The following is a 22,422-nucleotide window of genomic DNA, read 5'->3' as shown; positions in this document are numbered from 1 at the left end:
TTAAATGCACGCAATGACAGTCCACACCAGTGAGTTGAATTAAAACCTTAGCTTTTATCTAGAATAAAATGCAGGGTACTTAATAATCAAGGCATCAAGAATTCAATAGTGCATTTCATCATGAGTGCAATTCAATAATCACTGTCGCTTATCACCATGAACATTCCATGAAGCCCGCCGCTGCAAGGAAATTATTCAAGTATTTTTCAGGTAGAGCTATCAAGAATCACAATAGCAGGAACTCAGGGGCATATTATCAAGGGGGTTTATCTCCGCTTTTTTGGCTTTAAAAGCCAAGAAAGCGGAGATAAAATTATCTCCCTATTACCTAGCTGTCGCTAACACCAGTTAGCGACAGCTAGTAGGAGATAGCGACCATCTTGGGCCCCACTTTGCATGTCAGTGATATTTATCACTAATGACATGCAAAGTGGGCGTGCCAAGATGTTAGCGACTGGAAACAGTCGCTAACATCGCTATCTCCTATTACCAACTTATGGAGATATTCGCGCTAAGCGTGAATATCTCCAAAAGCTAACACCTGCCCTGAGCAGTTCTTAGCCATGTTATCCAATGGGAGGTGGATAACATGGCTAAGAGCATTAGCTCGATAATGCATGAATATCGCTGACTTTTCAGCGATATTCATGCATTGCGGCCGATTTTTATCGCATTTGCGATAAACCTTGGTAATACCAAGGTTTATTTGCGATAAAAATCGCCGCATCTCAGCGGTAAATTTTTGGCTCTAACCAAGCAATAGCGATAATTATCGCTATTGCTTGGTAATATGCCCCTCATTTCCTTAAAGATCAGGCAACCTCACACTAAGCAGGAATAACACTACTTATGCTAGGATAAAATGTTTCCTCAGAGAATAAGCATTTCATTAATCCCATTCCCCGGCAATGAACATTTCCTAAATCAGGGCTAACCAGGTCATTAGGCTGAACTAAGCATTTTATCAGGTAAGGGTAACCATTTCAGTGGACATATGTAGGGCAATTCAACAAGACAAGAAGTAGTCAGTGCCTAAAGTAGATAAGGCATCTCCTTGGTAAAGGATAAACAATTCTCTAAACCTATAAACCTTGGCTTAGGTATAAAAACATTTCCTCAACTTTGCATGAGGCAAGAGCTAACCTTCCATGAGGCAGAAAGTACGCAGTTCATCTGTTAGAGATAAACATTTCAGTGACCAGGTCAAACATGTTTAGAGCTAAATGTCTTTAACCTTTACCCCAGGCAGGGGTTAACTTATGTCGCCCTGGCCACGAAGCAATCCGGCTGTAGCACTCCCCAACCAGGTTTGACTTTACCCGCTTCAGGCCCCAAAAGTATCATGCAGGGCTCGGGCCCAGTTCCGGGGGCCAATTAGGCCCAACGGGGATCAGTAAGGAGGGGCGGCCGCGGGGCTCCCTCTTGGCTCCGTGGGGGGGCCCCGCTCTTCCTCCTGGCCTCCCACCCTCCTCCCCGGAGGTTTACCTGGGTCTTCGGCGGTCTGGGCTGGTTGCGGGGCTAAACGGGGGATTCACGCTGTAGGGAGAGCCGGCCCCGAGTCTGCAGCATGAGGAGGGGGCTCGTGCTCCTCTGGGCCCCCTCCGCAATGATGGTGTCACTGGCGCGGGGCTTCCGGGGCTTCTTTCGGTATTGGCCCAATCGGAGGCCTCCCCTGAGGGGATGTGGTCTTACTGGCCAATGGCTGCGCAGCTGCGGGCGGGGGCGTGGTCAATGCCGTGGCCGGGCGTACCCGTCACGTGAGGCGAGGGATCTCGCTTCTGACGCCTAACGCGGCATTTGGGGACTCCCAGGCACTCTCCTCAGGCGGCGGGCCCACCACGGTGACGTGCAGCAGCCGGGAGGTGGCGACAGGTGTCCCCGGCCTCACGGCTTAGGTTGGAGTAACGGCGGCCCTCTCCTGTCACACGAGGGCAGCTGGGGTGATGCAACGGGCAGTGAAGGTCTCCACAGGCGGCGCTGGGGCCGGGGCGCAAAGGTAGGGTCAGGAGGCTCCTAGGCGGTGTGATGTAGCGCCAGCGCACCCCCGGGCCGCAGCGGTGAAATTGGACAGTAGGGCTCACAGTGGGGGACCACAGTGCACTGAAGGCACAGCGCTACAAGCAGGGGCAGGCTTCTACAGTCCGGCGCTCGGGGCTGAGGAAGCGCCTCAGGCAGGCAGCAGGTCAGCAGATGCAGCGCTGCTCAAGGGCACAGAAGTAGAGCGCTGGGGGGGTTAACACAGGCAATGAGTCAGGACAGGCCCCACAGCAATGGCAAGATAGCAGGAAGGCAGTTCAGTACCTGGTTGATCCCCCAATAGTCCTGGTTTAGCGCAGGTAAGCTCTTCTTGGCGCTTGTTGGTTCTGGCGCCCTTTGGTTGCAGATTCTTGGGGCAGATTTATGATAACTGGGTATGCGCCAGTTATTTTGCGCCACTGCTCCGCCACCCATGGTTCGTCGCATTTACAATGCGGCGCACCATGGGGCAAGAACGGCACAGATGCGTGACGCATCTGTGCCGTAAAGGTGGCGCATTGCTGGAGTTGCGTCGCAAGCGTCGCGACGCAGCTCCAGCAAGGCTCGGGGGTGCCCCATCTTTACAATGCTGCATCAAGACCTACGCCTGCTTCAAGCAAGCGCAGGGTTTTGACGGAGCATTGGCCTGAAAGTGACTGAGTGAAATCTTATAGATTTCACTCAGCCACTTTTGCGAGGCGCACCAGCCCCGGAACGCCCACCCCGAGCCGGAACGCCCACAAGTGGCGCAGGGCTTTACAACGTGACGCATCTGCCTAGATGCGTCACGTTGTAAATGGGTCGTAGGGATGCGCCACGTTTACGCCGCAGTTGCGTGACGCAAATGTAGCGCATTCCCAACATAAATCTGCCCCTTGGTTTCTTGAGAGGGGGGGTTGAGTTGAAGGCTTGTCAGCAGGTCACTTCAGATGGTCCCTGGGTTCCCCTCCCGCCGGGCCAGATCAGTGGGCTAGTTCAGGGTTCCTCACTGTACTTGGAAGGCAGCACCTAAGCCCTGTCTCTCCCAGTGGCATAGGCCCCTGACTAGGCCCTACCGCCTAAATCTCCTGCGTGGGTCCCCCAGGTCAGTGATGCCCCAACTGACTAAAAAGTCTCCCCCTTCCTTATATATGCCCAGGTCAGATGACCACTCTCTAAGGCGGCAAAAATAATCTCTGCCTCTCTTCTGGAAGGTTCCAGGAGCTTCCCCACTCTATCTATGGGCAGACGATGGAAGGCTGGCATTGCAACAATGTTTGGGGTCCCAGCCAGCTCCTGGCAACTAGGGTGCTACTCGAAAAAGATCACGCTGCAGCTGCAGTAGCAGAAGCCAGTGGCAGCCATGTAAGGAATAGAGAGCACCTGCACCTTAGCATTGATTGACAACAGAAAGGTGCCCAGAAACCTAAGGGCCAACAAAGAGAAGGTGGAAAAAATAAGGCAAGGATGGAAAAAAATAGGAAAAGACCACCCTAGGGCTGACAGGTTTAACACGTGCTAATAACAATAAAATAATAAGTACCTCAATCTTTATATGCTAAAAAGCATATAGCACTTTCACAAAAGTGAAACTGACAAATTTGCAAGCAATGAGAGAGGTGAAGATTTTGGTATCCTCCCTAACCTAGGGAGAGAACTAAGCAGATGCTTTGAAAACAAAATGCACATCTTGTTGACCGATTCGTTGGTGGTCCTATCCTCTTAGGACCACCCCAAGCACAGTTATTGGCAAAAAAACAATCCCAACTAAAGGCCCTGCAAAGCATTATGGGATTAGCAGTGGGCAGTGAATATTATAGTATCCAATATCAAAATAATTCTACAAAGAGCTGCAGTTCAACTAGTCGTTACCAGATGTCCCTTACGAGTCAAATGCAAAAGCATTGAAATTATTCTTTCATCAAGTTGCAGTCCCGCTAGTCGTTACTAGATGTCCCTCACGAGTCAAATGCAAAAGCTTCATGAAATTCAATAATTGAGCATGATATGCTCTGTGGGCCCGATTCACAGAATGAACTTAAGACTCAATCCTAAACTTACGACTATTTTGGTATTCACAGAATGCACTTACTACTTTTGGCATTCACAGAATGAACTTACTTCTTTTGGTATTCACAGAAGTTAGGATTTTGTCTTAAGTTTGTCTTAAGACAAACTTAAGACAGACTTAAGACAAACTTAAGACAGACTTAAGACAGACTTAAGACAAACTTAAGACAGACTTAAGACAGACTTAAGACAAAATCCTAACTTAAGTCTGTCTTAAGTTTGTCTTAAGTCTGTCTTAAGTTTGTCTTATGACAAACTTAAGACAAATTCCTAACTTCTGTGAATACCAAAAGTAGTAAGTGCATTCTGTGAATGCCAAAAGTAGTAAGTGCATTCTGTGAATGCCAAAAGTAGTAAGTGCATTCTGTGAATACCAAAACAGTAGTAAGTTTAGGATTGAGTCTTAAATTCATTATGTGAATCGGGCCCTTTGTGTGCAAGGCACCTGCTTGGTCCTCCCCCTAAGTTAGGGGTGCCCAAAATCATCACCTCTCTCATTGACTGATGTTTTTCAAAGCTCACTTTTGTGAATTGGTTACATACTTTGCAGCATGGAAAGGTACAATTGTTTTATCAATGAAATGTGGGTACAGTAGCTCATTCCAGAATATTTGCATAAACTGTTGTCCTGTATCAATAATTATAATAAAAGTTTTAAACGACAAAAGTTTTAAACAAATGTTTTATCTTTGCATGTTAATATATATACACAGTCATCTCACAAAAATATAACAAGCAGTGCCTTTAATAAAACATTAACACCTTCAGCACGGCGCGAATTTTCACGCTGTGCTAAACGTTCTAAAAAACGGGTGGGGCCGTGACGGACCAGGTCCGTCATAAGCACAGCCCAACCGGCACTCGTGACGGAACCGCTCCATCATAAGCATCGAAGGAGTTAAATAATTCTATCTTTACATGCTAAGATGCATATAATCATCTCACCAAAGTGAAAATGAAAAATAGCTAGTAGTGAGAGGCGTGATGATTTTGAGGTCCTACCTAACCTAGGGAGAGGACCAAGCAGATGCCTTGAAAACAAAGAGCACATCATGCTGAAATGATTCGGTGGTGCTCCTATCCTCCTAGGACCACCCCAAGCACAGTTATGGGCAAAAATACAATCCCAACCAAAGGCCCTGCATAGCCTCATGGGACGATATTCTAGAGTGCAGTGAATAATATAGTATGCAATATCAAAACATTCCTCAAGGGGCAGGCTCTCGGGCTCAGCTGAGAGCTAATCCATACTAATATAATAAAGAGAGAGCATAAACCTTTGAGGCGGGTAATCTCAGGAACCACAGCACCAATCACAACACCTAATACAGCGTTGGAAAGGGCAGTTGCAGCAGAAGGACATAGGCTATGCAGACGCCCACCATATACATTTAAAAGGTAAAAGAACCGTGCCAGCAAAGTAGTCCCTTGTGGGCGTGTCTGCGTTGTGCTGTGGGCATGTGCTGGGGGCGTGACAAACGCTGGGGGCGTGTGGTACGTTCCGCCCTTCGGGCTGTACTGTTCCCATGAGGCACAGGATCAAGGCTGATTTGCATATGGCCATGTCTGAACTGGGGTGGTGTGGAGTGCAAAAAAAGCGATGGATTTAGGCCCAGATCTCTGTACTGGGGTGAATGTATGACATTGTTCTGCATTTTGTCCATCAACTGTTGTTTTTGCATTTGTCACCCCGAGAGGGATGGGTATGCTTAGACGTGAGTCCCATCCTCGCCAAACCACTGGAGTCAAGTTATCCTGGTTGAAGATGGCTAATAGCCAGAAACTGGTCCTAGGATGCTTGATTCTGGTCCAGGACAGACATGGCTTGGCATTTCGGGCTGGACTGTTCCCACGAGGCACAGGGTCAAGGCAGATTTGCATATGGTCATGTCTGAACTGGGGTGGTGTGGAAGTGCAAAAAAATTAAGGATTTAGGCCCAGATCTCTGTACTGGGGTGAATGTATGACATTGTTCTGCATTCTGTCCATCAACTGTTGTTTTTGTGTTGTGCCTTTCATGCCATATCTCATATTGTGGGCGTGGACTGTGGGAGTGTGCGGGGCGCGGGATTACGGGAAAATAAAAGTGAGCGTTGTGCCAAATATTTCATTGTTTTTTTTCCCAGGTTCTGTACATTCCAGCTCCGGGTGTCCACCCTGCTCCTTTTAAATACCCCTGCACCCCATAATCATAACCCACCCTTACTCCTTAAAATACCCCAACACCCTTAAACACTAACCCATCTCAACCCTATAAATATACCCTGTACCCCAAAACCCAAACCTATCCCTAAAAACTAAAAATACCCCTGTACCCCAAAACCCAAACCTAGCCCTGAACCCTATAACTATCCCTGTACCTCAAAACCCAAACCTACCCCTGAACCCTAAAAATACCCCTGTACCCCAAAACCCAAACCTAGCACTGAACCATAAAAATACCACTGTACCCCAAAGCCCAAACCTACCCCTGAACCCAAAAATACCCCTGTACCCCAAAACCCAAACCTAGCCCTGAACCCTTAAAATACCCCTGTACCCCAAAACCCAAACCTACCCCTGAACCCTAAAAATACCCCTGTACGCCAAAACCCAAACCTAGCCCTGAACCCTAAAAATAACCCTGTACCCCAAAACCCAAACCTACCCCTGAACCCTAAAATACCCCTGTACCCCAAAACCCAAACCTAGCCCCGAACCCTAAAAATACCCCTGTACCCCAAAACCCAAACCTAGCCCTGAACCCTTAAAATACCCCTGTGCCCTGTGGAGAAGTGTGGCTCACCGGTTAGAGGAGGCAGACCCTGATGCAGAGGTCAGACCAGGGTTCAATTCCCGACGCGGCAGGGTCTTGAGCTCACAATGTCCACGGACTCGATAATTCTCGCCTCGGTACCTACTCGTATCGTGGGTTCACACTCTGCAACTCTGGGCAATAGCTTGCTTAATCTCCACTACGGCCCCACCGCGATGTGATGCCTGGTCTTCACCTTGGAGATGCCCAGTAGGGGTAATCTCGCAGGGAAAGACCAGGACGGGTTCCCAAAGCAAGTGCCTTGAGACCTTACGGTGATAAGGTGCTATACAAGAGCGTATGATTACGATTACGATTACCCCAAAACCCAAACCTACCCTTGAACCCTAAAAAATACCCCTGTACCCCAAAACCCAAACCTAGCCGTGAACCCTAAAAATACCCCTGTACCCCAAAACCCATACCTATCCCTAAACCCTAAAACTACCCCTGTACCCCATAACCCAAAACTATATCTGAACACTTAAAATACCCAAACACCCCAAAAGATATACCTCAGTACCCCAAAACATATACCCCTATACCCATACTTACCATATCCAAACATAAAAAAAAAACATGCTTTTACCATTCATGCATTTACAACGAATTTCGTTGTAAATGTATGCGTGGTAAAAGCATATAAAATGTAATGCCATGCGCTATACTGGCATTGCAGAGTCATGGTACTTTCTTAATGAAAGTATGCGGAGTGATGGTATGCGGAAAGAAAGTTGCGGAATAATGGGTGTTTACCTTCCCTCGGTAAGTACATTGGTGGCACGGCGGCCCACATCTCCAGCAACAAACTTTTCACCACCCATTTGAAAAATGCACAGGTCTCCGTCATTGATGGCCAGCACCGACATACACTTTTAGACACACCTCCCGCCACAAGTTCTAGAATTGCGAACTTTAGAGCTGGGGAGCTACGTTTGAATCTCGGCATCAGCTCAACATCCTGTGATTCCAGGCAAATCGCTTTGTCTCCCCGTGCCTACCACAAATGAATGTGTTCTTCTGTAATGTATATTGTGCTCATGCCATGTTGTCGAGTTCGCGCTATATAATATTGCAAGGAAAAATAAAGTAGGGAGACTCGAGTTTACACACTACTGAACGCGCACTCTTAAGTGCATCAGCAGTGCACTGTGAATGAGAGCGTTTCACAGGCCTGTCACAGATAAGAAATGCTATCAAAACGAAATCCTACAAAACAGTATACTACTGGCCGGCAGCAATTCATCCCCGGACAACGTCGGGACGGGCTGCTAGTAGTCTATAGACGTGGTGAAAACCATCCCAAATGAACTAAGAAAAAGGAGTGAGGCATACGCTAAATGTTTATTACTCCCATAGTCCGAGCTCGTATATACCCAATGCATAACCAACTTTCCTTCAGAAGCGAATGAAGAGTTCTCCATAACCAGCTTATCTATAGTGTACTGTCAGGCATATCGTCCGGGGTTCATCAAGATACCAGGCATAATCACCGGGGAACAGAGGCAGGAAGCAAAACATGCAACGTTTAAAGCCTGGTTTAAATCCTCGAAATACAAACGGGAAAACAGCAACACCTGTGAATCGTCGCAGCGAGGACATGGGCTGACACGTTGCCAACGCATGGTGGCCATCTTGGACTAGTATATAAAGTTAATTTAGAAACGGCATGTACCCACATACAGCTTAGGAAACAGAAATTGCCAATATCATATAGGCATATCCACTGGCGATTCTCATAATAAAGACAAACTTATTATTCAAACATAATAGTTGGTTATCAAAAACAATTTTCCTGGGGGCGTGGCTGACGGCCGACTAAGATGGCCGCTTAGTCTTTGAGCTCCGGGGTTGATCTAGCCCTTCACATCGATCCGTTCCATCATCCAACATCAACAGTGCTCCAACGGCTGGAGCGGACGTCCAAACTCAAGCGGCAGTGACCGGAGGAACTCCAAATCCGTGGCTGCCTCCGGCTGGAATCACCGTCTGAGAAGGAGCGGTCTGCACACAACGGCCGAACCGGGGACTGGAGTAGTGCTGACGCCCAGGTCAGGGACTACAGCGGCGTGGTGAAAAGCGCAGCTGCTATCCTGAGGTTAAAACCTGTGCTGCGGAGCCCGCCCACACCTCTCGCATCTAACTGACATATTGCCTCCTATCCCCCCCGTGAGCCCTGTGGTATGTGCTGAGACTGTTGCCTGAGGACTCCCGGCTAATATCCTCGCCGGGTGCGAGCTGACTTTGGGACGGGGCCGCGGCTGCCACGCACGCAGCCGACAAGCAATAGTAAGTGCTGCAAATTGTGTTAACGCTGCCCCCAACGCACTTCTATTGCCTCACACCCCCTCAATTTTGGGCACACGATCAACGGAGATACTGTGGCCGAAATCCGTCTGCCGCTTTGAACAGGGCCATAGCCTAGTGCAGTTGCACCCCCCCCCCTGGCGCCGAGGCCCTGGCGAGTGATAGGACATTGGAGACTAAGGGCCTGATTCACAGAACTAACTTAAGACAAAATCCTAAACTTGCTACCATTTTGCTATTCACAGAAGGCACTTACTCATTTTGGTTTTCACAGAAGGTACTTACTCATTTCGGTATTCACAGAAGTTAGTAGTCCTAACTTTAGGACTCCTAAATGTGAATACCGAAAGTCTAAAAATTAGGATTTTTCTCAATTTAGTAGTAGTAAAGTTAGGACTCCTAACTTTATGACTCCTAAATGCCTTCTGTGAATACCGAAAGTCTGAAAATTAGGATTTTTTTCAACTTTACTACTACTAAACTGAGACAAATCCTAATTTTAAGACTTTCGGTATTCACAGAAGGCATTTAGGAGTCTTAAAGTTAGGACTCCTAACTTTACTACTACTAAATTGAGAAAAATCCTAATTTTAAGACTTTCGGTATTCACAGAAGGCATTTAGGAGTCCTAAAGTTAGGAGTCCTAACTTTACTACTACTAAACTGAGGAAAATCCTAATTTTAAGACTTTCGGTATTCACGGAAGGCATTTAGGAGTCCTAAAGTTAGGAGTCCTAACTTTTCTATTACCGTATTTTCTGGCGTATAAGACGACTGGGCGTATAAGACGACCCCCTACTTTTCCTTTTAAAATATAGGGTTTGGGCTATATTCACTTGCTTATTAAATGATACCGGCGTATAAGACGACCCCCAACATTTGATAAGATTTTCAAGGGTTAAAAAGTCGTCTTATACACCAGAAAATACGGTACTAAATTGAGAAAAGTCCTAATTTTAAGACTTTCGGTATTCACAGAAGGCATTTAAGAGTCCTAAAGTTAGGACTCCTAACTTCTGTGAATACCGAAATGAGTAAGTGTGTTCTGTGAATACCAAAATGAGTAAGTACCTTCTGTGAATACGAAAATGGTAGTAAGTTTAGGATTTTGTCTTACGTTAGTTCTGTGAATCGGGCCCTAAATGCCTAGGAGCGGACGCTGAGCAGGAACCCCATAGTGCGCTCCATAGCAGTACAGGCGAGAGGCAGATCCTGTTGTCACACTGCGACACGCTGTGCGGAATCCCCACGCAGAGATACACCGGCTCCCGCGTCGGCCCAGAGGGAAAGGAACAAGACCAAGAAGCCATTTTTGTGCTACGCCGGCAATTGGATTTACGGGTCGCTGAGTGCTCTTTCATCCCCCCCTGGCCCTCTGACCGCCTCAGAACCAGCCCTCACGGGAATACTATCCCAGAAAGACTCGGACCCCAGATATCACCTCCATTTCCTAAGCCATGGTGGGTAGGGGTCTAAAAACCCAGGCCGCACAGCTCAAGCTGGATAAATTCGCATATGGCAAAACTCTCCTCCGGCGCCGGAAGGACGCTAATCACAACATAAGGTGTCGGATGGAGAAGGACCCCAAAAAGTCACACTTGAGGACATCATGAAAGCTCTCGCAAGCGTTCAGACTACTGTGGGAACGATATCCACCGATGTCTCCTTGCTACGGGCGGACCTCCACAAAATGGCGGATAGGGTGAAAGAGGTGGAAGTAGTTGCAAAATCTTTAGTTGTGGATACATCAGAGCTACAGGTGGCGGTCGCACACCTCGAAAAAGAGAACAACGTGCTCACTGACAAACTTGATGACCAAGAAGGGCGTGCGAGAAGGAATAACGTTAGAATTATTGGTATTCCAGAAATTGAAGGTGCCCAAGTGATGGATTTATATGTAGAAGAGCTGATAAAAACTAAACTACAACCTAAGGGACTCTCTCATTTCTTTTCGGTGGAGCGAGCCCACAGGGTGCCAGGAGGAAGACCTAAGCCGGGGGCACCCCTAGACCAGTACTGGCCAGGATTTTCAACTTCAGAGATAGAGATGCAATTTTGCAAGCGGCACGGATCTCACCTCAAATACGAGTTTTGAACTCTACTGTCAACTTCTTCCCTGATTACACTGCAGCTGTCTCGAGGCGCAGGCGAAGTTTCTTTGACATTACAAAGCTGCTCCGAGAGAAGGAACTGCCATACTCTATGTTCTTTCCTGCAAAACTTAGAATAGTGGCTGGAGGCCGAACCTGGTTCTTTGAGACGCCAGATTCGGCTCGCGACTGGTTGGAAGGATGACGTCCGTTGGGCCACGCTGAGCGAGGGAATGGCTCTCGCCGCCGTAGGGAGGAGGGAGAAGACCAGGAGAAGCAGGATTCCAGGAGCCGCGGATCAGGCCAGACAACGTCGCCGGAGGAGGAATAGACCGTGCGGAGGTACTAACGTTCCCCGCCGCACTGTGCGGCTATCTGGACTCTTGGGACTGAGCCGTTTTGTGGTTTTGGACTGAGGCAAGCCTTGGAGTTTGAGAAGGGCTGGCACCTTACGGAACTCATTACCCCCGACAAGCAAGTATTGCACTTTTGGGTGGGAATGTGCACTCTGCTGAGTTGGGGTGACGGGCAGTTGCAGGCTTGCTAGGCAGGGAGGCAGGGAGGCAGGGAGGGGGGGCGGGAGTCGGGGTAAGGGAGTAAATGTTCTGTTTAGTTTTTTTAGTTTGTTGTATGCAATATTACTGGGGTAACACTCTCCTTTAATGGTGGATCCTTGCGGGACAAATGTAGCTTTGTATATTTGATACCTTTTACTATTTCTGATGGCTGAACATGTTTCACAGGAGCTTAAGGCTCCCCAAACGGCCTTAACAATATTGACCTGGAATGTCTGACGGTTAGGGGACAAAGTAAAAAGAGGTTTGGTGCTGCAGCATATAAAGCGTTGTGGCCCCGCAGTGGTTTTCCTACAAGAAACACACTTAATGGGCTCAACTGTCAAACCTATGGATAGATGGGGATACCAAATGGCTGCACATGCAGAGTTTTCCTCAGGTTCTAGAGGTACGGGGATGCATTTCAGAAAGAATTTCCCACTGATGATACAACAGAAGCGAGTTGACGACCAAGACCGTTTCGCTGCACTGGCATGTCAATGGGAAGGGCAATTGTTTAATTTGGTCTCTGTTTATGTCCCGCCGGCCCTTCACGCACAGGTCCACTACGCTCTCACAACGTTCTTGCTGAAACTGCCTGTTGCAACACTGCTTATAGGGTGCGACTTTAATGATATAATTGATGGCACATTGGACAGATTCCCTATCAGATCAGAGGTACAAGTTGGGCAACGTCTCCTTGGTCTAATAGATGCTTTGGGAGTCACAGATAGTTGGAGGTACAAACACCCTGACGAGAAAGGGTACACTTTCTACTCCGGGGTCCACAACTGTCTCACACGCATTGATTATTTTCTAATATCAGCAGATGGCTTGCTGGGAATAGAGGAATTAGTTATTTGCCCTAGGGGCATATCAGATCATTCTCCTCTGCTGCTAAAATATACATATCACCAGACCTATAGAAAGCATATGTTCCCGGTTCATGCAGGTTTTTTACAGGTGGCCCCTATTATTAAACACCTCACTGTCACTACCAAACAATTTTTTCAAGAAAATTGGCTCAGTAGACTCCCCTAGCATGCTCTGGGAGACCTATAAGGTAGTCCTGCGCGGGTAAGCAATAGCCTCAATTACAGGCCACAAACGGCCGCAACGGGCGGATTTAGATAACCTTGAAAAGGAGCTAGCCACTGCAATAACAGAACAGGCGGCACACCCGTCAGCTGGAACCGCCCTTGTGGTTTAACTTAAGCAAACTGCATATGTGGTATATCAGAGGGAAATTACGAAAGCCAACCTCCTAGCAACTAGGCATAGGATATACGAACTGGGGGATAAAGCGGGGAAGATGCTAGCCTGGCTAGATAGAAAAGAAAGAGCGAACAGGGGCATAGCACAGTTGCTGTCCCCCACAGGCTCCATGATCTCTAATCCGGATGATATAGTTGACATCTTGGCCGATCATTATGAAAAATGATATGCTCCTCGGGCGTCATACACGTCTGAAGAGGAGTTTAACTACATTAAAGATCTGACGATCCCTCGACTTTCCCCTGAAGTGGCGCTCCTGCTAGAGGCAGACATCACCATAGAAGAATTACAGTCTGCAACTTATTCGCTTGCGTCTGGCAAGGCACTGGGGCCTAACGGACTCCCAGTAGAACTGTATAAAAGGACAGCGCAGACGACTGCTCCATTCTTATGGGATATGTTTGTTGATAGTCTCGAAGCAGGGGAGTTACCGAGAGATCAGCGGCTTGCCACTATAGTCGCAATTCATGAGCCTGGCAGGCCAGAGATGGACTGCGCGTCCTATCGCCCAATCTCCCTGATAAACGCAGAACCCAAGATCCTAGCCAAACTACTGGCGTTGCGGCTGACCCCCCACCTCTCCTCTCTAGTGAATCCGGACCAATCTGGATTCATGCCGCACCGAAGCACAGCATTTAACTTGCATCAGCTTTATGCGGTCTTGGCACGCACACCATTTATCCAGGAGCCTGCAGTTATCCTCTCCTTGGATGCCACTATGGCGTTCAATACTGTGGAATGGCCTTACTTGTTCGCAGTGCTCTGCCACATGGGCTTCGGTCCGAAATTATGCGCATGGATCCGCCTACTTTACAATAAACCCTTGGCACACGTTGCTGCCAATGGGCATATTTCACAAGACTTCCCACTTGGCCGAGGCACAAGGCAGGGATGCCCGTTGTCTCCGTTGCTTTTCGCGCTGATACTGGAGCCACTTGCGATCTGGATCAGATGGGAACCCTCTATCAAGGGACTCTGCTGGACCAATACGTGGGAGGACCGCATATCCCTATATGCGGATGACATCTTGTTGTACCTCACCTCCCACAAGAAATCCATTCTAGAATTGCTGAACGTCTGTGAGAAGTTCGGTAGAGTGTCAGGTTACAAAATTAACTGGTCCAAGTCCATTCTTCATGTCCTGACCGCCCCCCCCCCCCTAAACTGCCCGTGAGTTGCCCCCTACGAACTACTGCAACAGCATTCAAATACCTGGGTATTTACAATACGTCAGACCCAAACGAATTTTATGATCTAAATCTTGGACCCCTCCTAGAGTGGTTTAAGCGAGACGTCAAGGTATGGCGAGCTCTCCCTCTTACACTTTTGGGTAAAGCGGCATTATATAAAATGATGGCGCTCCCGCGATTTTTATATGTACTTGAGAATATGCCGTTTCTGGTTCCTGACTCTTACTTCAGAACTATAGCCACAACTGTTTCCAATCTTTTGTGGGATGGGAGGCCACCACGCATCGCACAAGATAAGTTAACAAAGAGTTGGTATGATGGGGGGGATAGAGCTTCCAAATGTTGAACTATATTACTGGGCGGCTCATCTTAAGCAGATATATTACTGGTTGCATGCCCCGCAGACCGAACCGGCAAACCTTGCTGACAGACAGTGCTTGGAGGGCAGAGGGCTGTTGGGAAATCTGTATAGCCGTCGCATGCCCTCAGACCTACTTGGACCGACGGAACACTCTGTACAGCTTTGGTACAAAGCAAATTGGCGTCTTAAATGCACCGGGACTATCACACAAATGACACCGCTCTGGGACTCTTACAGGTTAGGCTTCCTTCGTAACAGTAAAGGGTTTCAGGACTGGGATAATATCGGCATTTCAGTAGTGGGCGATCTCTGGAAGGGAGGAAAGGTAGTAGACTTCTCCCACCTCCAAACATGTTATGAAATGGCACAGACAGAGAAGTTCAGATACCTTCAAATCAGACATGCACTCCAGTCGGTCATACCTGCAGGTACCGAACTGCAGGAATCCTCTCCTCTAGAATATAGGCTTCTGACAGAATATATGCCGGATAGGGCCACTTCTTTGACCTACCGGAAATTGATCAACAATCTTCCTGACATGACGTCCACACTAAAACAGAACTGGACCAGAGATGTGGGCGACTTTGATGAGTCCGAGTGGCAGGAGGCCCTTTCGTCCCCCCGAGAAACAGCAATACCCTCTAGGTTAAAACTGGTTCAACTTAAAATATTACATCGTACATATTACGCTAGAACGACGTTATACAAAATAGGGTCGACCTCGCATAAATATTGTTTATGACACTGTGGGGACGAGGGGACATTCTATCATACCATCTGGGACTGGAGACACATAGCAACATATTTGACAGCAGTTATGCGTACAATTTCCTAAACTATAGATGTTTCCTTGGTGCCAGAGCCCCGTCGTTGTTTGTTGAACGTATGGGAGCCGAATGATTTAAATCCCCGACAACAGGACTGGGTAATGTTGGGCATGATGGTGGCAAAGCGTAACATCGCCTTATTGTGGGGCTCGGAAGTATTACCTACACTCCGTAAATGGTGTAGGGATATGGATGAAATGATGGTGGCGGAGAAAGCGGTGTTTATACATCGTGGGTGCCCCAAGAAATGGGAGAAAATTTGGGGGGCTTGGAATAAGTTTTGTGGTAATATTTGTGAGCCTCCAAGCCTTGCAGAAGATGACATTTCCTCAGAGTGACACGGATTGGCATGTAGAGGTATAATTGGGTTGCTGTGTCGATATGTTTGTGCCTTACAGATAACTCGGATACTGGACAGGGTTGCTTTGTTCTCGCAATCCACACACTGTATATTACTTCACTTGTATGTATCATTGCTCTGCTTGGTTTGTTAATAAAAATATTTTTTTTAAATAAAATTCCTGATAAAAAACTTGCAACCCCAAAAAAGGGTGAAATGGGGCCACAATAATAAGTGACTCCACACAATCTATCCCTAGATGCCCCAAGATATTTTAAAAGAACGAAGGAACCCGAGAGAAATACTCGCCTAGAATGGGATCCATCCAACACTTAATAGGTCCCCGCAAGGTGATTCAATAAACATAAAGGTGCATGGCGCCATCTTAGACTAGTATTAATAATGTATTTGTGAACCAAGTTCTGAGAAATATCTAGTGGAATTGGATATTGCCAAAGCCAAACGGGCATCGCAGATTATAATTTCTGAATTAAATAAATAAATATGAGAAATCATTATGTAGTCGCAAAACAAAATTATTGAAACCATTTTCTTAAAAGAGGCCACAAAAGTAAGAAACCCTACACAGTCTAACCTAAAAGAGCCCCAAAATATTTTTTAAAAGTGAGAAAACCAAGAAGCATACCCGCCTGAAGTGGGACCTATCCATACCTTCATGGAGATCCTGCTAGTTGTTTCAATAAGCAACAAGAAGGGATATAGACGCATTTTTGGCGACCATCCTGAAACTGTTAATATAATATACTACCAGCGAACCAAACAGGCATGCTCATTGTATGAGCTAGATCCTGGTTCATAATGGACCACTGATGTTAATAATTTAACACACACACCACGATCTATAGAACAACATCCATATTCCAGACAAGTACAGGTCCTTATTATTAAACAAGCAGGAGTGACCACCTTTAAGAAAGAATGTAAAGATAGTCTTTCAGATAAACAAACACAAAGATAGAAAAAGAGAAAGATATTTGACAATCTCAAATAAAAAAAGAAAGAGATATATCCCATCGCAAAGACTCGCCCTAATGATGTTACAATAAGTATTACAAAAAACATAATCATATTTAAGGATACGAAATTATTAATGTCTTAGTTCCAAATAAGATTGCCCCAATATAGTCAGTCACCCTAGAGAATGTCTAATCAGCATTACATCAAATAGAACTCTCATTTCAGTTCCACAGGATTAATAAAATCAATATTCCAAGCTCAGACCAGCAAGGCATGTTATCATAAGGTGACCAGGATGTAATTGTACTACCCCCACGCAGTTCACAGTTTTTACAGATGTGTTAAGGTGTCTGAAAACATCAGTTAAGGGTCATCATAATTCATTTAATAAGCTTCAACAGAAAGGAGTACTATCACATACAGGGAAAGCTTGACTCATGAGACAGCAAAATAAACTTGTAATCATCTTTCCTAAAACATTATCTTATGTTCCATAATAAAGGATGGATTCATGTAAAGGTGACAGATATATCATAGGTAGACTGATCCACCCAAGAGAAAAAGGGGCCACATTTTTCACAACAAATAGTGCATCTCATCATCACTATTATGCCCCAATTCCACACACCGTAGTTTGGTGATCCACCCACTATTCTGTGTTCAATTTCCTTTTTAGCCCAGTGGTACTTTTTAATGACTCGCTTTAGCAAAGCATGTTAAATTGTGTCTATATGCATAAGCTGTGTCCAGTGTCATGGTGGGTCTAAATAATTTTCCCATTATATCAGCATTTTTAGCATCAGGCTGTCTATTCAAGTGCTTCAGCACAGGAACTTCTAAAAGGACCAAGTCATAATTCAAGTAATAGTATTAAAAATGAACTTTCTGATAGAATAAACTGATCAATAAACTACAGGTAACTCTATATGTGAAAGGGAGATAATGGTATGCAACCCCCTCAGCAACGGATGCAGGCAATTGCATTCATGCATAGCAATCCCTAGCATCCAAGTGTTAACATATTCATAAAGCAGTTGAGAATAAACATTCAATGAGTAATCTCCTCTAGAAACATATAAATGTAGCTCCTCATCTATCGCAGGTAAGCAGTGGCAGCTGGTGACATTTGAAAGTGGAGTGGCATAAAAGTTCGATATGAGTGCTTTGTGGAAAAAAGAGTGGGCACATTTCTTTATTTCTGTCCATCTAACTGTTGTTCCTGGCATTTGCCTGCTATTGGTCCTTCCAGCTGCCTTTTGATCCTCCCAAGACTGCTTTTCTTCAGCATACCTGTAGTCTGTTATACTCTTTTCCAAATTATCTGTAATGTTCTTGTCTATCTATCTATCTATCTATCTATCTATCTATCTATCTATCTATCTATCTATCTATCTATCTATCTATCTATCAATCTCTCGCCCTCACTCTATCTATCTATCTATCTATCTATCTATCTATCTATCTATCTATCTATCTATCTATCTATCTATCTATCTATCTATCTATCTATCTAGCTAGCTATCTATCTATCTATCTATCTATCTATCTATCTATCTATCTATCTATCTATCTATCTATCTGTCTATCTATCTGTCTATCTGTATGTCTGTCTGTCTGTCTGTCTGTCTATCTATCTATCTATCTATCGATTTATCTATCTATCTATCTATCTATCTATCTATCTATCTATCTATCTATCTATCTATCTATCTATCTATCTATCTATCTATCCACGTACCTTTCTACTATCTACCTATCTATCTTCCTCTCTGGAGTCTTTACAGTACCCACTGCTGGTGACGCTCAATGCAGCTGTCTACCAACCACTGCTTTGCTTTAGAAATGGTCATCCAAACCAAAAAATATACAGTAAAAAAGGAGAGTACAGTTTTTGGCTTGAAGTTATAAAGTGAAGATGACCATGCAATCCTGTCTGCAGTGGGAGTTACAGGTGGGGGTCGAGGGCAACCCACGAATGTGCTGCTCAAAAAGCATGAAGATGATAGCATGAAGATGATAAATAAAAGCAGCAAAAGGAAGCATAGATGTACACAACCCTTTCCGACAAGAAGGCTTTTGTGTTTTCAGTGGCACTGGCAGTAATAAACAGAGCAATAATCAACCAGAGGCTGCCTGGGTTACTTACCTCTGCTGGTTGCTCCCCTCCTCTGGGATCGTCTGCACTGCTAGAGTGCTGCAGCCCCAGTCACCAGTGAAGCTCTTTTGCATCATTTGTGCCCTCCTGGCATTTTCGCCCCCACTCAAAGACAATTCTTGCATTTATTTTTTTTACTTGCCAGAATGAAAGACTTCACAATGACAGCACCTACAGTTAAAAAACAATAAAATATGGAAAACCAGCTTTTTTTGTGGGATCAGGAACATGGGGTGGTGTGGAGGAAAATTCCCTGAGCATTTCAGTCCAGCTGGCTGCTAGAGTGACATTTGAAACACTTACGCAAAAAGGAAAGGAAACTTTTATTCCAAATAAATTATATATGAGATTATTTTATATGTATGTTGTAAAGAGTCTCACATGCAGAGGTTTTCTGCTTTATTAGTTGTCATACACTATAGCATTGATCATCTATCACTAACCAGCCAACTAGGTCTCTCATGGCTCAGTCAATGCAGTCGAATAGGGACCCTGCTTAATTTCTCAGCTGGATGAGAGAGAAATGGACTCAAGAAGTAGGCCAAGGTTGGGAAGTAACAGGAGGAAATGTTTTATAATTCTATAAGGGTTTTCCCTCTGATGTGCAGTATAATCTCGACAACATATTGGCATTGGAGGTCAAACTCTGGATGGAGATACAGACACAGATAATACACTTTTATAAAAAGAAACAAGAGAAAGAGAGAAATAAGCAGGAGGTAATGAAGAAAGCAGCAGCCAATTTGGTGGGCAAAAGTTGGCAAACAAGGGAGCAACGGAAGGGACTGTAGTAGCAACCACTACTCAGATCACTGCAAAGTCTGTGGGGTCGCTCCCAGGAACTGCCCAACAACAGTACCCGCAACAGCAGGATAGTGCAAGGATAAAAGGAAGTAGCAGTAGAGAACAACGAGGTATAGGAAGAGGTAGGATAGGTCCCCAGAGGACAGAACAGACATGTTATTATTGTCGCAGATATGGACATTTGATTAAAGATCAGGACCAAGAGATGGGATGAACAATGTGGAAGGGCAGGTGTTTACAACCAGCCAGGTAATAAAGTAATGCAACCACAGTCAAACCCATAAATAATATATTTACCTCAGACACTGCAGCAAAACAAACAGCATCCAGTAATGCCTCAGGTGCAACAAATCCAGCCACAGCAAAGCTACCAAGCAGCCCCAATGGTGACTCCAACCCCAGGTAGAAAGGGACGTGTAATTGTGAGAGGAGGAAACCCCTTCCAAACAAATTATATGGGACTGTATATGCAATGAAGGTGCCTACAGAGTAGTCCTATGTGTCCAGTATTGTCAGTGATGCACAGGCCAGACAAAGAACCAACTGTGATGGTAGCCATCAATAATAAGAGGCATGGAATTCCTCTTAGATAATTCAGCAACCCGATCAGCTCAATGGACATACAAGGATTCTCTGGGGAGGTAAAGAGGATTCCATTTACTAAACAAGTTGAGAATGAGATAGGAGGAAGGTATATTGCTGGCTGTTTATTATTTTCTCTGGCTGACCAAGTTAATGTATTGGGGGAGATCTCCTGGCTAAACTAGGCATGATTATCCATTTTGAGCCTGATGGTACTATGGTTTGTTCTGCTCCTGGAGAACCTCCTTCCAGGATCATGGCTGTAATAGTAGATTCTTCTTCTGGAGATCAAATCAGAGCTCGACCCACTGACATAGAGGCATTTGCCACAGCGAGATATACAATAGTAGAAGAAGCGCCATAACTATTGTGAAGTGAGGTCCAGCTATCCATGGAGTTTCTTTTCCAATGCTAGGAGCAAGATTCTTGGATTCCTGATTGTGAGTTGATGTTACAAATAGAGGCCTTAGAAATAACCCTGACCTATGGTGCACTGACGGCTTGTGATCATAAACATATCCTATGGGCATGTGTTCTATTCATTGAGCCAGGTAAAACAGTTAGGGAAATACTGGATGATCAGTTGTTTGATGATGATCCATAGGAAACGTTCATAGTTTTTCAGGATGACATGCCGCTAAGTACCGTATGGGAAGTTAGGACAACCACACCTTTGATTTTGTTAGAGATGAAGACCATTCCTACGCTATGTTACCTGCAGGGTACACGTGTGCGCTCGCATGCTCACCCTGCTTTCTTGAAGCACCCAGATTTTCTTTTATGGAGCGCACATGCCGCTCCTAATGCCTTTCAGGAGCATTTCCTATCTAAATGCACCTCTTTTAGAAAGGCACATTTGTCAAAGTTATTAAATCTGTTGTTGGATGGCACTTCACCAAAGATTCAGAGACCAGCAGGGAAGGGAGGCATAAATGTCCTGTACTGTGATGGGAGCAAGCTGTGCCATTAGCCTGAAGGTGACAAAAAGGCAGGGAGTGGATAGGTGGTCTTCTGAAGCAAAAGAAAGGCGGCTTTGCCTTTGATTTACAATAAGAAGTGCATGAGCCAAAAAATTAAAAAATAGAGAAAAGACAAGGGGGCATATTACCAACAAGTAGCGATATATATCGCTAAATAGGCTTAGCAAAGTTTTGTTTATCGCTGTCTATCGCTGGATATGTTAGCGGAGAAAACATGCTATTAGCAACGTTTTTCTCCATTGTGCTAAAATATCCAGCGATAGCGGCGAAATGCGTGAATATCGCTGAGAATACAGCGATATTCACGCATTAGCGACGAAATGCTCTTAGCCATGTTATCCACCTCCCATTGCATAACATGGCTAAGAACTGGTCTGGGCAGGTGTTAGTATTTGGAGATATTCGCGCTTAGCGCGAATATTTCCATCGCTACGTCTGCCTTGCTAATAGGCGATAGCAACGTTAGCGACTGCTTTCAGTCGCTAACTGGTTGGGTACGCCCACTTTGCATGTCATTAGCGATAAACATCGCTGACATGCAAAGCGGGCCCCAAACCGCTCGCTATCGCCTAAAAGCTGTCGCTAACATCAGTTAGCGACAGCTTGCTAATAGGGCGATAGAATTATCGCCGCTTAGCGGTCGAAAACGGCCGCTAAAGCGGCGATAATTGCCTATCGCCCTGCTTGTTAATATGCCCCAAGGTTATGATCTCACTTCAATGTGAGAGACAGCTTTGAAAATGCTAGAGGTAAATGTTAATCATGCAACAAACATGGGTAGAAATGTGATAAAGCCTTTTCAAAATTAAAGAAAGGGTATTTCTCAAAGTTTCAGCTTAGTATATTAGATCACATGACCGCACTGAGAAATGTTTATTAAAAGTGATAGTTTTTTTTTTTTAAATGAATTTAGACACATTCAGGTCTCTTGCTCTGACAACAGATTAGGAGGCAATTCAATTTCTTGTGCATCTAGTTAGTAGCCTAGACTCTTATTATACATGGATCAACATTATGATCTATTTAATCAACACACAAGAGGATTTTGGGCAGCTTATATAATGAAGTAATGTATTTGAAGGTGCTTTCATATGTGATAATGGAGAAAAAGAACTAAAAT

The sequence above is a fragment of the Lissotriton helveticus genome, chromosome 1_2, assembly GCF_964261635.1.
Source record: "Lissotriton helveticus chromosome 1_2, aLisHel1.1, whole genome shotgun sequence".
Lineage (NCBI taxonomy): Eukaryota > Metazoa > Chordata > Amphibia > Caudata > Salamandridae > Lissotriton > Lissotriton helveticus.
The sequence above is the reverse complement of the archived record's forward strand: the minus strand, read 5'-3'. Positions refer to the sequence as shown.